The sequence below is a fragment of the Heptranchias perlo genome, chromosome 17, assembly GCF_035084215.1.
Source record: "Heptranchias perlo isolate sHepPer1 chromosome 17, sHepPer1.hap1, whole genome shotgun sequence".
In the NCBI taxonomy this organism is placed as follows: domain Eukaryota; kingdom Metazoa; phylum Chordata; class Chondrichthyes; order Hexanchiformes; family Hexanchidae; genus Heptranchias; species Heptranchias perlo.
In genome coordinates this window covers 42,843,784-42,857,486 of record NC_090341.1, presented here as the reverse complement: position 1 = coordinate 42,857,486, position 13,703 = coordinate 42,843,784, and positions in this window count along the sequence as shown.

The window sequence follows — 13,703 nt, the reverse complement described above, 5'->3', positions numbered from 1 at the left end:
CAGAAGGGATGCAGATGAGGCCGGGTTCTGTTTATTCCAGGTCCCAGCCTTGCACTGAAGATTCCAGGATGGCATGTTGGATGGCCCACAACAAACAAGGGGCTTCATTTTAGCACCCTCTATCGGGTGCGTCCCTGGTGGGGGGGCTCCGAAAATCGGGGAATCCCGGAGCGGGTTCGGAGCCCGGCTCCAACCCGCCCACCTCCGGGTTCCCCACAACGCGCCGACGTGCGCGCGCAGCCCCCGCATGTGGGAATCCCGCAGGCAATTAAAGCCAGCGGGATGCCACTTAAAAGTATTTACTGAGGTATTTCAGGTCATTAACTGACTTGATTAAATGAATATGTGAGGAGGGGTGGGATTTTATAGACAACTGGGACTGTTTCCCACACTGGGGGAAACACTCCCAGTTGAAATGGACGTGTTGCAGCTGTCAGCCTGTGGCAGCTGCAAAGGTCCGTTTGACAGGTGTGGGGTGGGGAGACCCTCACTCATTACAGGAGGCCACTCTGTCACCTGGGACAAAGTTTGGCCTCCACCACCCTCCTCCTGAAAAGAAAATTCACCAACTTGCACACTTACCCCAGGGTCCAGAAATATGTACCTACCTTGCGGACCCCCTCAGATGTACATCTTCTGGATGGGGACTGCCGTAGCTGCAGTCATGACCTTCTCGGAGGGTGAACAGCATCACCAGCCTCACCAGCCTCGCCGTCCACCTCTGACACGTGGAGCTCCACAACACAGTGCTGTGACACACCCACATGCACAGCAGGAGGGAGGGCAACCGCAGAGAGAGATGCGTCGCAGAGGGCACTACCCTCTCCACAGGGTCCACAGACCGAGGCTCAGCTTCCTGGACCTCTCTGAGCAGCAGTGCACACGGAGGCTCAGAGTCACTTGACATGTAGTCGTGGACATCTGCAGCCTCCTTCATGCCGAGCTGCTCCCAGCTGGCCCGAGCACCATCATCTTACCTGTCGCTGTCAAAGTCACCACTGCCCTCAACAACTTCTCCTCCGCATCCTTCCAGGGTGCCACCGGGGACATCGCCGACGTCTCTCAGTCATCTGCACAAAAGAGCCCTGCAAATACACCTACACCCACTCTGCAGTGACACAATGGGTGGCATCAGGTGTGGGTCTTCATTGTGATCCTCAGGAAAGGGCATTATTGCACAAACCAGACAAGATTCGCAAAGACATAAGAACATAAGAACATTAGAAATAGGAGCAGGAGTAGGCCAATCGGCCCCTCGAGCCTGCTCCGCCATTCAATAAGATCATGGCTGATCTGATCCTAACCTCAAATCTAAATTCATGTCCAATTTCCTGCCCGCTCCCCGTAACCCCTAATTCCCTTTACTTCTAGGAAACTGTCTATTTCTGTTTTAAATTTATTCAATGATGTAGCTTCCACAGCTTCCTGGGGCAGCAAATTCCACAGACCTACTACCCTCTGAGTGAAGAAGTTTCTCCTCATCTCAGTTTTGAAAGAGCAGCCCCTTATTCTAAGATTATGCCCCCTGGTTCTAGTTTCACCCATCCTTGGGAACATCCTTACCGCATCCACCCGATCAAGCCCCTTCACAATCTTATATGTTTCAATAAGATCGCCTCTCATTCTTCTGAACTCCAATGAGTAGAGTCTCAATCTACTCAACCTCTCCTCATATGTCCGCCCCCTCATCCCCGGGATTAACCGAGTGAAACTTCTTTGCACTGCCTCGAGAGCAAGTATGTCTTTTCTTAAGTATGGACACCAAAACTGTATGCAGTATTCCAGGTGCGGTCTCACCAATACCTTATATAACTGCAGCAATACCTCCCTGTTTTTATATTCTATCCCCCTAGCAATAAAAGCCAACAGTAGCAGTAGTGGTGCCAATATAATATGTAATGTGAGTTGGTCAGAAATTAAATATAATTAAAAACCATGACAAACCCTCAAACACCCTTGTGCATCCCCTTCATGTTCACGACACGTTTGCCTTACGCTGCCTACTTCACATATGTGATGCATGCCCTGTGGCTGCAGCACAGGTAGTGGCAGGTTGAGTGAGGCTGACTGTGAAAGGGATGCATGAGAGGGTGAGTATGAGCTGGAGCCATGAGATTGTATGAGGATTGAGTTGAGTGGTAGTGGCGGGATGAGTACAGGCGAGGTGAGTAAGTGCAGGTAAGATGAGGATGAGCTTTAAGTGGGTATGAGGGGTGATGTGACAGAGTAGTGTTGGCAGTGCAGAAGGAGATGTGGGGTGGGGGCGGTGATGTGGCAGATGGAGTGTAGGGGAATGAGTAAGTGTACTCACTTTCGCTGACCTACTTAGGTCATTGGAGCGCCTCCTGCACTGTATGCAGGTGGGCGATATGTTGGTGGTGCAGGTGACCTCCTCTGTCACCTCAAGCCAGGCCTTCCTGGTGGCAGAGGCAGGCCGCTTCCTCCCGCCCGCCGGGGGGAAAATCTCTGTCCTCCCCCTCCTCCTCACCCCATCTAATGATACCTGGAGTGAGGCATCATTAAACTGGGAGCAGCCTTCCCCCTGGGCTGCTCCATGCTGTAATTTTTTCTATTTGTTTCAGCATCTGTCAGTGGAGGTCTGCCCCTTTAAATAGAGCTCCTCCAGCTGACAGAGCTTACTGCGCATGCGCAGTCCGCCCGACGCGCAGCTCAGCAGTGGGGAACCCGGAAGACCAGGTAAGTGGCTCCAATTAGGCTGCGATCGCGCGGGTGGCAGACTAATTTGACTGGGCGCGTTACCCACGCGCCCAATAGCCCTCCCACCGCGAACCTGCAGCCCTGCTAACATCGAGCCCAAGGCTTCTTCAATCGAAGAAGGAACAGGGACTCCCTGTGTAAGTAGAGTGTTGGTCACTGAATCAAATGTTGAGCCACCGTTGTTTGACTGTTTGAAGAAAAATTAAGGGTTTCTAGACTAGCACAACTGCAATGTGTCGAGGGAGATGACATTGTTACTTATTTTTCATTTGTAAACAATTTTACAACACCAAGTTACAGTCCAGCAATTTTATTTTAAATTCACAAGCTTTCGGAGGCTTCCTCCTTCCTCAGGTGAACGTTGTTGGAAACATTTTTCATGTGAGAGCACTGGCATGCATACATAACGGGGCCCATGTCTGGGTGTATTGGATAGCCTGAGGGCAGCACTGAGAGCAAAGCCGGGTGAGGAGGATCGCACTCCCATAAGGGAGCTCAGCCAATATCTGTCCATTTAAAGTAAATTCGTGGACAGAGAATTGGGTGGACTGCCTTACAGGTATAAAACTTTCCCATATAGATGATGGCAACCTGTCACTATCATCAGCCAGCCATACCCTCAACGTGGATTGGAAATTAGACCCCATATTTAATGAGGCCTCAGTCAGTTTGCAAACCTATGTTGATAAATCTCGAGCTGCTGAAGATTTGATCACAGCTTCTTTTCTGTTGTTTTTTAAAATTTATTCTTTAGGATGATGGCAACACCAGAAAAAGAATATTTGTATTGCCCTGAGGGCATTCAGAGTCAATCAGGTAGTGTGGGACTGGAGTCACATGTAGGCTCTGGTTCTTCCTTTCCCTGAAGAATATTTTAATGATAATTATGCATGACCACAGATTACCAGATTATTTGAATTCAATTTCACAACTTGCTACGGTAGGATTTGAACTCAGACCTCTGGTTTGCGAATTCAGTATCATAACCATTAGGCTGCTGTACCCCACATCTCTTCTACATGGACCAGAGTGCAGTCATTCGGTTGCCCAGCCCGGCATGTATCTCAGAAAGGAAGCCTTCAGTATCCTTCAACTTCTGATCCACTCCACTGTGCTACTGAATAACAGCATTGAGATTATCCTGTTACTGCTTCAGTGTTTTTACCTTGAAGATGTCCTGATTGATTTCTGTCCCCATCTGCTCCTCCAAGGGAACCTCAGGACTGCAACTCTTTTGCCTTAAAATGTCTTTCCAATTTGCCTTACTGCACTTGTAGCCATATGGGGCCCGATATTAGGAGTGAGATGGGTTGGCAGCGAGGGGTCGACTGGGCGCGTGGGTAAGTACCTTCAATTAGGTACGCGATCGCAGCCTAATTGAAGGTACTTACGCATGCTTCCGGGTTTCCCGTTCCAGACCTGTGCAGGCTGTCAGCAGGAGGAGCCCTATTTAAAGGGGCAGTCCTCCAGTGCTCCTCCTGCAGCAAAGAGCAGGCCAGAGGCAAGGCTGCTCCGAGGTTCTCTGATTCCTCACTCCAGGTGCTGCTCGATGGAGTCAGGAGTAGGCGGGAAATTTTTTTCCCATCTGATGGGAGGAGGTGGCTTCCCACTGCCACCAAGAAGGCCTGGCTGGAGGTGGCCGAGGAGGTCAGCAGCAGCAGCAATGTGTGCCGAACCAGGAAGCGCTTTAATGATCTAACCAGGTCAGCCAAAGTGAGTATTCTTACGCATTCTCCCACACTCCGTCTTCCACATCACCTCCACCACCACACAACTCCTTCTCCACTGCCACAACAATGCTCTCACATCACAGAGGGCAGTGGTGACTTTGACAGCGACAGATAAGAAGATGGTGCTCGGGCCAGCCGGGAGCAGCTCGGCATCAAGGAGGCTGCAGATGTCCACGACTACATGTCGAGTGACTCTGAGCCTCCGTGTGCACTGCTCCTCAGAGAGGTCCAGGAAGCTGAGCCTCGATCTGTGAACCCTGTGGCGAGGGTAGTGCCTTCTGCGATGCATCTCTCTCTGTGGTTGCCCTCCCTCCTGCTGTGCAGGTGGACGTGTTGTGGAGCTCCACGTGTCAGAGGTGGACGGCGTGGCTGGTGAGGCTGGTGAAACAGTTCGTCCTCCAAGGAGGTCGTGACTGCAGCTATGGCGGTCCCCATCCGGAAGTTGTACATCTGAGGGGGTCCGCAAGGTAGGTAAATGCGTCTGCACACCGGGGTTGAGGTTCCAAGTTGGTGAATTTTAGTGTTCGGAGGAGGGTGGTGCAGGCCAAATTTTGTCCAAAGTGAAAGAGTGACCTCCTGCAATGAGTGAGGGTCTCCTCCCCCCCCATCTGTCAAATGGACCTTTGCAGCTCCCACAGGCTAGTGGCTGCAACACGTCGGGAAACACGCTCAGTTGACATGAAGATCTCACCCCTCCTAAAATATCCTCCCAATCAGGTCTGCAAATGACCTGAACTATCAAAATAATTGCTTTCATTGGGATTCCGCCTGCTTTAATTGCCGGTGGGAGTCCCGCACTAGGGGGCTGCACGCGCATCTAAGCGCATCATTGGGGAGCCCGGAAGTGGGCAGGCTGCGGCCGGGCTCCGGACCCGCCCCGGGAATGCCGAATTTTCGGAGCCCCCCCCGCCGCCACGAACACACCCGCTCGGCCATCCTAAAATCAACCCCATGTTCTCTTCAGCAAGTGAATGCTCTGTGGAGGTTGAATTATAGTCTGTAATAATGTAAATGGTACAATCTCTCTGAAACTTGAAAGACTGTTGGCTGTAATTTGTGAGACAATATATTGTGCTGATTGGGATGCTATTCCAGATGGTCGAGATTTATTTTAGTGGAGAAATTGTGAATGACAGTGTGTTACAACACCTCTATAGCCATGTTAACAATAAATTTACATTTATTAGCAGATAGTTTCTATATCAACTAATAAATTACAGCACCATCTGTACTATTTTACTTTTCTATTATAATTGAGCAATGTGTTCTACACATACATTGAGATATCTTCACTACTGTCAGATGTGGATGCTCCTATGCCAGCTTCTGGAAGCTGCTCCAAACATTCCAAACTGAAGACACTTGTTTCTCTCCTTGTGTCTCCAGAAAACTCTTTTAGCTGTTGGGATCTCTACCAGTTGTTCTCCTGGTTTGGCAATTCAACAGTTTTCCTTGATATCACTCATCCTTGGACAGCGTGTTCAACCACTGGACAGTTTTCTTCCAGGTCGTCTGGTGCGTAGTTTCGGACCGTTATCATAGTATGTTACAGCACAGAAGGAGGCCATTCGGCCCATCGTGCCTAAGCCGGTTCTTTGAAAGAGCTATCCAATTAGTCTCACTCTCCTGCTCTTTCCCCATAGCCCGATAAGTCTTTTCTGTTCAAGTATTTATCCAATTCCCTTTTGAAAGTTATTATTGAATCTGCTTCCACCACCCTTTCAGGCAGTGCATTCCAGATCATAACAAATCTGCGTAAAAAAATGTTTCCTCATCTCACCTCTGGTTCTTTTGCCAATCACCTTAAATCTGTGTCCTCTGGTTACCAACCCTTCTGTCACTGGAAACAGTTTCTCCTTATTTACTCTATCAAAACCGTTCATGATTTTGAACACCTCTATCAAATCTCCTCTTAACCTTCTTTGCTCTAAGGAGATCAACCCTAGCTTCTCCAGTCTCTTCACATAACTGAAGTCCCTTATTCCTGGGATCATTCTAATAAATCTCTTCTGCACCCTCTCTAAGGCCTTGACATCCTTCCTAAAGCGTGATGCCCAGAATTGAAACCAATACTCCAGCTGAGGCCGAGCCAATGTTTTATAAAGGTTTAGCATAACTTGTCTAAGTGATTATTAATTTTGTCCTGGATTATCATTTCTAAAAGCTTCCCCACAACCGAGGTTAAACTGACTGGCCTTTAGTTGCCGGGTTTATCCTTATGCCCTTTTTTCAACAAGGGTGTAACATTTGCAATTCTCCAGTCCCCTGGCACCACCCCCATATCGAAGGAGGATTGGAAGATTACGGCCAGCACCTCTGCAATTTCCACCTTTACTTCCCTTAGCAACCTAGGATGCATCCCATCCGGACCAGGTGACTTATCTACTTTAAGTACAGCCAGCCTTTCCAGTACCTCCTCTTTATCAATGTTTAGCCCATCCAGTAGCTCAACTACCTCCTCTTTTACTGTGACTTTAATCCCATGGGCTTTAACTTTATGGACTTTTACTTTAATCCTGTGGATTTTAATTTTGCTTGCAAGTCTATTATGTGGTATGCCATTTGAAAGTCCATATACACAATATCAACAGCATTACCCTTATCAACCCTTTCTGTTACTTCATCAAAGAACTCAATCAAGTTCGCCAAACATGATTTTCCTTTAACAAATCTGCGCTGACTTTCATTTATTAGCCCATACTTTTCCAAGTGCCAGTTAATTTTGTCCTGGATTATTGTCTCTAAACTTTCCCCCCCCACTGACATTAGGCCGACTGGTCTGTAATTTTCGGGTTTATCCCTCTCCCCTTTTTTGAACAGGGGTGTAACATTTGTAATCCTCCAGTCCTCTGGCACTGCCCCCATATCTAAGGAGGATTGGAAGATTGTGGCCGCAATTTCCACCCTTACTTCCCTCAGTAACCTTGGATGCCTCCCATCTGGACCAGGTAACTTTTCTACTTTGAGTTCTGCCAACCTTTTAAGTACCTCCTCTTTATCTATTTTTATCCAATCCAATATCACTACTACATCCTCCTTTACTGCTACATTGGCAATATCCTCTTCTCTAGTGAAGGTGGATGTGAAGTATTCATTTATTATCTCAGACAAACCCTCTGCCTCCACAAGAAGATCTCCATTTTTGCCCCTAATTGGCCCCAACCTTCCTTTGACTATCCCTTTACTATTTATATGTTTATAAAAGACTTTTGGATTCCCTTTTATGTTAGTCGTCAATCTATTCTCATACTTTCTCTTTACCCCTCTTATTTCCTTTCTTAGATCTGCTCCGTACTTTCTGTATTCAGCTTGGTTCTCTACTATATTATGAACCTTACATTTGTCATAAGCCTCCTTTTTCTGTTTCATTTTAACCTCCATATCTTTAGTCATCCAGGGAGCTCTAGCTTTGGATGTCCTTCCTTCCCCCTCATGGGAATGTATTTGTACTCGAACCATCTCCTCCTTGAAGGCATCCCTTTGTTACTGTTTTGCTGACTAATTTTTGATTCCAATCCGACAGGGCAAGATCCCTTTTTAACTCACTGAAATTAGCCCTCCTCCACTTAAGTATTTTCACGCTTGATTGTTCCTTAGCCTTTTCCATAACTGTTCCCCAAATGCTCCCTCACTGAAACGTACTCCACTTGCCCCACTTCATTCCAGTTTGACAAATGATTGAGCTTTATTCCCCTCCCAAACAAGGTCCACCTCACTCCCGACAACAGTTTCTGCCCATCACCATTACTAAGTGGTGACTTACAAGGATTGGATGGCTCATTTATGTCTTATTTAAGTAAATCCAGTTATTGCTACTGCCCAAAGACATAAATGTCCTAACTCTTTGCTGGTTAATGGATACCTGGCAAGTTTATACACTTATCACTGGAATCTGCCTAAAGCGCCCTTATGCCCAGTACTTTGAATATCTGTCTTCTCGTGTCTGCTCTGTTGGGACAACGGGGATCATTTTAACCTAACCCGCCCTGCGGGAAACTGGCGAGATCGGATTTACATCCCGCCCGATTTTTCTCTCCATTGAAGTTAATATTGGGCGGGGTGTAAAATGGACGTACCCCATGATCCTGTGGGTTTTTGGCCCGGCAAGTTAGGTTAAAATTCCCCCCAAAGCTTCAAGTCAGTCATGACTGCCAATAGGCAAACCATGTTTACAGCCTTTTCTGGAGAAGTATAACTTGAGAGCAGCTGGTTCATCTCCTTTACAACTTATAGAACTGCCTGCCACTTAGTGCATTGAATTCAGATTCGATTGAAGCATTCAAAAAGGCAGATGGCATGAGACTGGCTCGCGAGGGGAGGTCTTGATGATGTCAGCACTGATTCAGAAGTTTCACTTCAAGGAGGCTCTGGAGGCAAACGCAGGACAGATTTTGCAATGAGTTTGACCTCCTTTTGGCACAATAAATCGGAAGTTACACATCACATTAGGATTTTGTTCTTAGACTTTCTGCTGTGAAATACAATGTCCCTAAATGTTTAAAGCCTGTAACTGCGATTTGCAATGGAATGTGATCAGCATTTGTGACCCTCAGCAAAGAAACAGACAATTTGTTTTGGAAAAATGAATAAACAGATAAGTTTAAAAAATACCAGGTGTTGATAACTTCAAGTTAATCTGCACTTTCCTACGAAAGTTTTAGAGAACTAAAACACAAGCAGAAAGAAAAAACTCATTTACATTTCAGAAAATTGGGCTTTTATGGAAAAATACGCTCCAGTAATCACTTTGTTTCATTACAATTGAAAACAAATTCTGCTATTTGATTCCTCTGGAGAAAACCGTGAATGGTTCAGGTTATTGCAGTTCACTCTGAACTGAGAAATTTGATTCAGGAGCCGTCGGATGTTTATATATACAGCCAAACATCAAGTTGCTTTGCTGGATATGGAATATTCTCCACTGGAACCTAGTCACAGCAGGCAACTTCACTTTCGAGAAAGAACCATAACAAATTCAGTGCAGCTGCTAATTCACTGCAGAAGGCAATCTTTTTTTTAAGTAAATAAGCAGATGCTGTTTAAATAGGGCTCTAAAAACTGCTCCTAGAAGCCTAGTATCTTGTGTGTTAAATGTACACGATTCACAAGGTGCACATCCTGCATCAAAATAGCAACTTTATTCTAAATGGTAATTCCGGTCTTCCAGCGAAGAAGTCAAAGGGTTAAAGGCAAAAGGAGAAGTGTTAGGAGCAAAACAGTTGTGAATGAGAATGACTGGGAGACAGATGTCAGAGGTACCTGCTAGCATAAACGAGTGAAGGCAATTATTGGCCTAAAAGGGGAATTCTACATTTAACATCTTTGATGAAACCTGGTATGGATTTGAAGCAGAACTCATTGATAAAAGCACAAAAGCTCTCTATCAAAATGCATGATCCAGAGACAAATACTATGTATGAAAGGGCACCATTTTTGGCATTTTGTTTAGTGAGCTAAGACATGAAACTATCTCAGAAGCAGCTCTTAGGGAAGGTTTTATGAGTCTTGAAAGAAATCCAGGAAAATAGCTGAGAGATTATTACTCAAGCTTACTTGTAACACTGTCATCCTGCATGTAAAATGAAGGTTCACCAATGCTTTTAACAGATCTTTTTCTACCTTTACAGTGATGTCCGACTACAGATTGAAAGCTGCCATGTTGTGACTAATTAATATGGAATTTTGTTAGTGATGAACTCAAAACCTCTCTCAATAGGAAGGTGAAAAGTCACCAAATTTGGCAAATGGTGATTAAAGAATGATAGTGGCCTCACTGGATATATTGCTAGTGAAAAATGAAGCTGTTAGAATACAACCATTTGTGAGAAACTCAGAAGGTATGAGGGGCGTAAACTTGAGCTTGTCCAAAACTCTGCTGCTCGTATCTTAATTCACACCAAGTCCCATTCACCCACAATCCCTGTGCTCACTGACCTAAATTGGCTCCCAGTTCGGCAAAGCCTCAATTTTAAAACTCTCAACCTTGTTTACAAATCCCTCCATGGCCTCACCCCTCCCTAACCTCCTCCAGCCCTACAACCCTCCGAGCTCTCTGTGCTCCTTCAATTCTGGCCCCTGGCACATCCCGTATTTCCTTCGCTCTGCCATTGGTGGCCGTGCTTCGGCTGCCTCGGCCCTAAGCTCTGGAATATCCTCCCCAAACCTCTCTGCCTTGCTACCTCTCTCTCCTCCTTTAAGTCATTCCTTAAAACCTATCTCTTTGGCTAAGCTTTTGATCACCTGTCCTAATATCGCTTTATGTGGCTTGGTGTCAAATTTTGTTTGATAATTGCTCCTGTGCACCGCCCTGCGACGTTTTACTACGTTAAAGGTGCGATATAAATACAGGTTGTTGTTGCTGTAGTTAACACAGGGTGGGAAAGTCATGTGATACATTGGGCTCAATTTTGAAATGGTGGCGGGTTAGCAGTTGGGTGGTGGGGGGGGTTAAAGTGCGCGTGGCAAACCCGAATAAAAAAAATCTTACCTTTTCCGACCCAATCGCAATGTAATTGATGGTGATTAAAGGTGGTTCCAGGTTTAGTGCCCGACAGCCAGCTGGAACAGAGAGTGGAGGATGTTGAAGATCGGGGGTGGGGGATGGAGAGTGGAAGATCGGGAGGAAGAGTGGAAGATCGGGAGGAAGAGTGGAAGATCGGGGGGGAGAAGGGAAGATCGGGGGGGGGGGGGGGAGGGGAAGATCGGGGGGAGGGGAAGATCGGGGAGGAACATCGGGAGGGGAGAGGGGGAGATCGGAGAGGGAGACATTGGGGGCTGAGAGGGACATTGGAGAGGGAGACATCGGGGGGAGAGGGGGACATCAGAAAGGGAGACATCGGACATCGGAGCAGGGTGGAAAGGTAGGTTTATTTTGTTTTTTAACTTTGTGCAATGGTTTTTTATTTAATTTATTTTGTTTATTTTTGCCTGATCCAGCCCGAAACCAGGCGTGAATCAGAAGCTGTGGGAAATCCGCCCAGGTAAATTTAAGATCGTTTCAACTATCTACTACATCAGAAAAAAAGTACCTTAGGTACCTCAATGAAGTACATTTGGTTCTTTAACTATCATCCCGCCAGCTTTAATTGGCGGTGGGACATCCGGATTCGTGAAGCGGGCGCGCACAAAGGCGCGTCGGTGGGGAACTCGGAAGTCGGCGGGTTGGAGCCAGCTTCTGAACCCGCTCTGCATTTGCGCCATTTTCGCAGCCCCCCGCCCCGCCCCCAACGCACCTGCAATTTGATTTTAAAATTGAGCCCCTTGAGTTTTACAGCAGCACAGAAGTGAAGCTCAGCTGATCCATTCATACAATCCAATGTGAATACCATATACTTCGTAGACAGAGTGTACTGTACCTACATAGAATTACATAAAATGTACAGCACAGAAACAGGCTGTTCGGCCCAACAGGTCCATGCCGGTGTTTAAGATCCACACGAGCCTCCTCCCTCCCTACTTCATCTAACCCTATCAGCATATCCTTCTATTCCTTTCTCCCTCATGTGTTTATCTAGCTTCCCCTTAAATGCATCTATGCTATTCACCTCAACTACTCCTTGTGGTGGCGAGTCCCACATTCTAACCACTCTCTGGGTAAAGAAGTTTCTCCTGAATTCCCTAATGGATTTATTAGTGACTATCTTATATTCATGGCCCCTGGTTCTGGTCTCCCCCGCAAGTGGAAACATCTTCTCTATGTCGACCCTATCAAACCCTTCCAGTTTTAGTTACTGTTTTAGAGAATATTTTTCAGTGATTTTGCTTCTCTTCGGCTCAGTCACATTTACTGATCCATTGCGCTGAACACTTACGTCCACAATGTCAGCAATACATTTCGTTTACCCCACACTGAAATCATACTAGATGCTTCCACGTAAATGCTTCCACGGCCACTTCTGATGTCCTGGCCAATATTTATCTCTCAACCAACACCTAAAACAGATGATCTGGTCATTTATTTCATTGCTGCTTGTGGGAGCTTGCTGTGCCCATATTGGTGCCGTGTTTCCTATATTACAACAGTCACTCCATCTGAAAAGTACCTCATTGGCTGTAAAGCACTTTGGGACATCCTGAAGTTATGAAAGGCGTTATATAAATCAAGTCTTTTTGTTTCTTCATTTATTTATTACCTAATTCTACACAGAACCACTGTGCCACCCTCAGAGTTCCTCAGGGCAGTGTCCAAGGCCCAACCAATGACCTTCCCTCCATCATAAGGTCAGAAATGGGGATGTTCGCTGATGATTGCACAGTGTTCAGTTCCATTCACAACCTTTCAGATAATGAAGCAGTTCGTGCCCGCATGCAGCAAGACCTGGCAAGTAACATTTGTGTCAGACAAGTGCCAGGCAATGACCATCTCCACAAGAATCTAACCACCTCCTCTTGACATTCAACAGCATTACCATTGCCAAATCCCCCACCATCAACATCCTAGAGGTCACCATTGACCAGAAACTTAACTGGACTAGCCACATAAATACTGTGGCCACAAGAGCAGGTCAGAGGCTGGGTATTCTGCGGCGAGTGACTCACCACCTGACTCCCCAAAGCCTTTCCACCATCTACAAGGCACAAGTCAGGAGTGTGATGGAATACACTTCACTTGCCTGGATAAGTGCAGCTCTAACAACATTCAAGAAGCTCAACACCATCCAGGACAAAGCAGCCCGCTTGATTGGCACCCCATCCACCACCCTAAACATTCACTCCCTTCACCACCGGCACACAGTGGCTGCAGTGTGTACCATCCACAGGATGCACTGCAGCAATTCGCCAAGGTTTCTTGACAGCACCCCCCAAACCCGCGACCTCTACCACCTAGAAGGACAAGGGCAGCAGGCACATGGGAACAACACCACCTGCACCTTCCCCTCCAAGTCACACACCATCCCGACTTGGAAATATATCGCTGTTCCTTCATCGTTGCTGGGTCAAAATCCTGGAACTCCCTACCTAACAGCACTGTGGGAGAACCTTCACCACACGGACTGCAGCGGTTCAAGAAGGCGGCTCACCACCACCTTCTTAAGGGCAATTAGGGATGGGCAGTAAATGCTGGCCTTGCCAGCGACGCCCACATCCCACGAACAAATAAAAAAAAACCCTGTCACACAATTTCCAATTATTTTTGCTGTAATGAATAATCACAAATGCCCCTTAACTATTTTAGCATTACTCCAAGTAGTGTGTTGTCATTCCATGTTGCAATTAAACACTGCTTGTGTATTCAGGCTACGAACTTCATTTCGC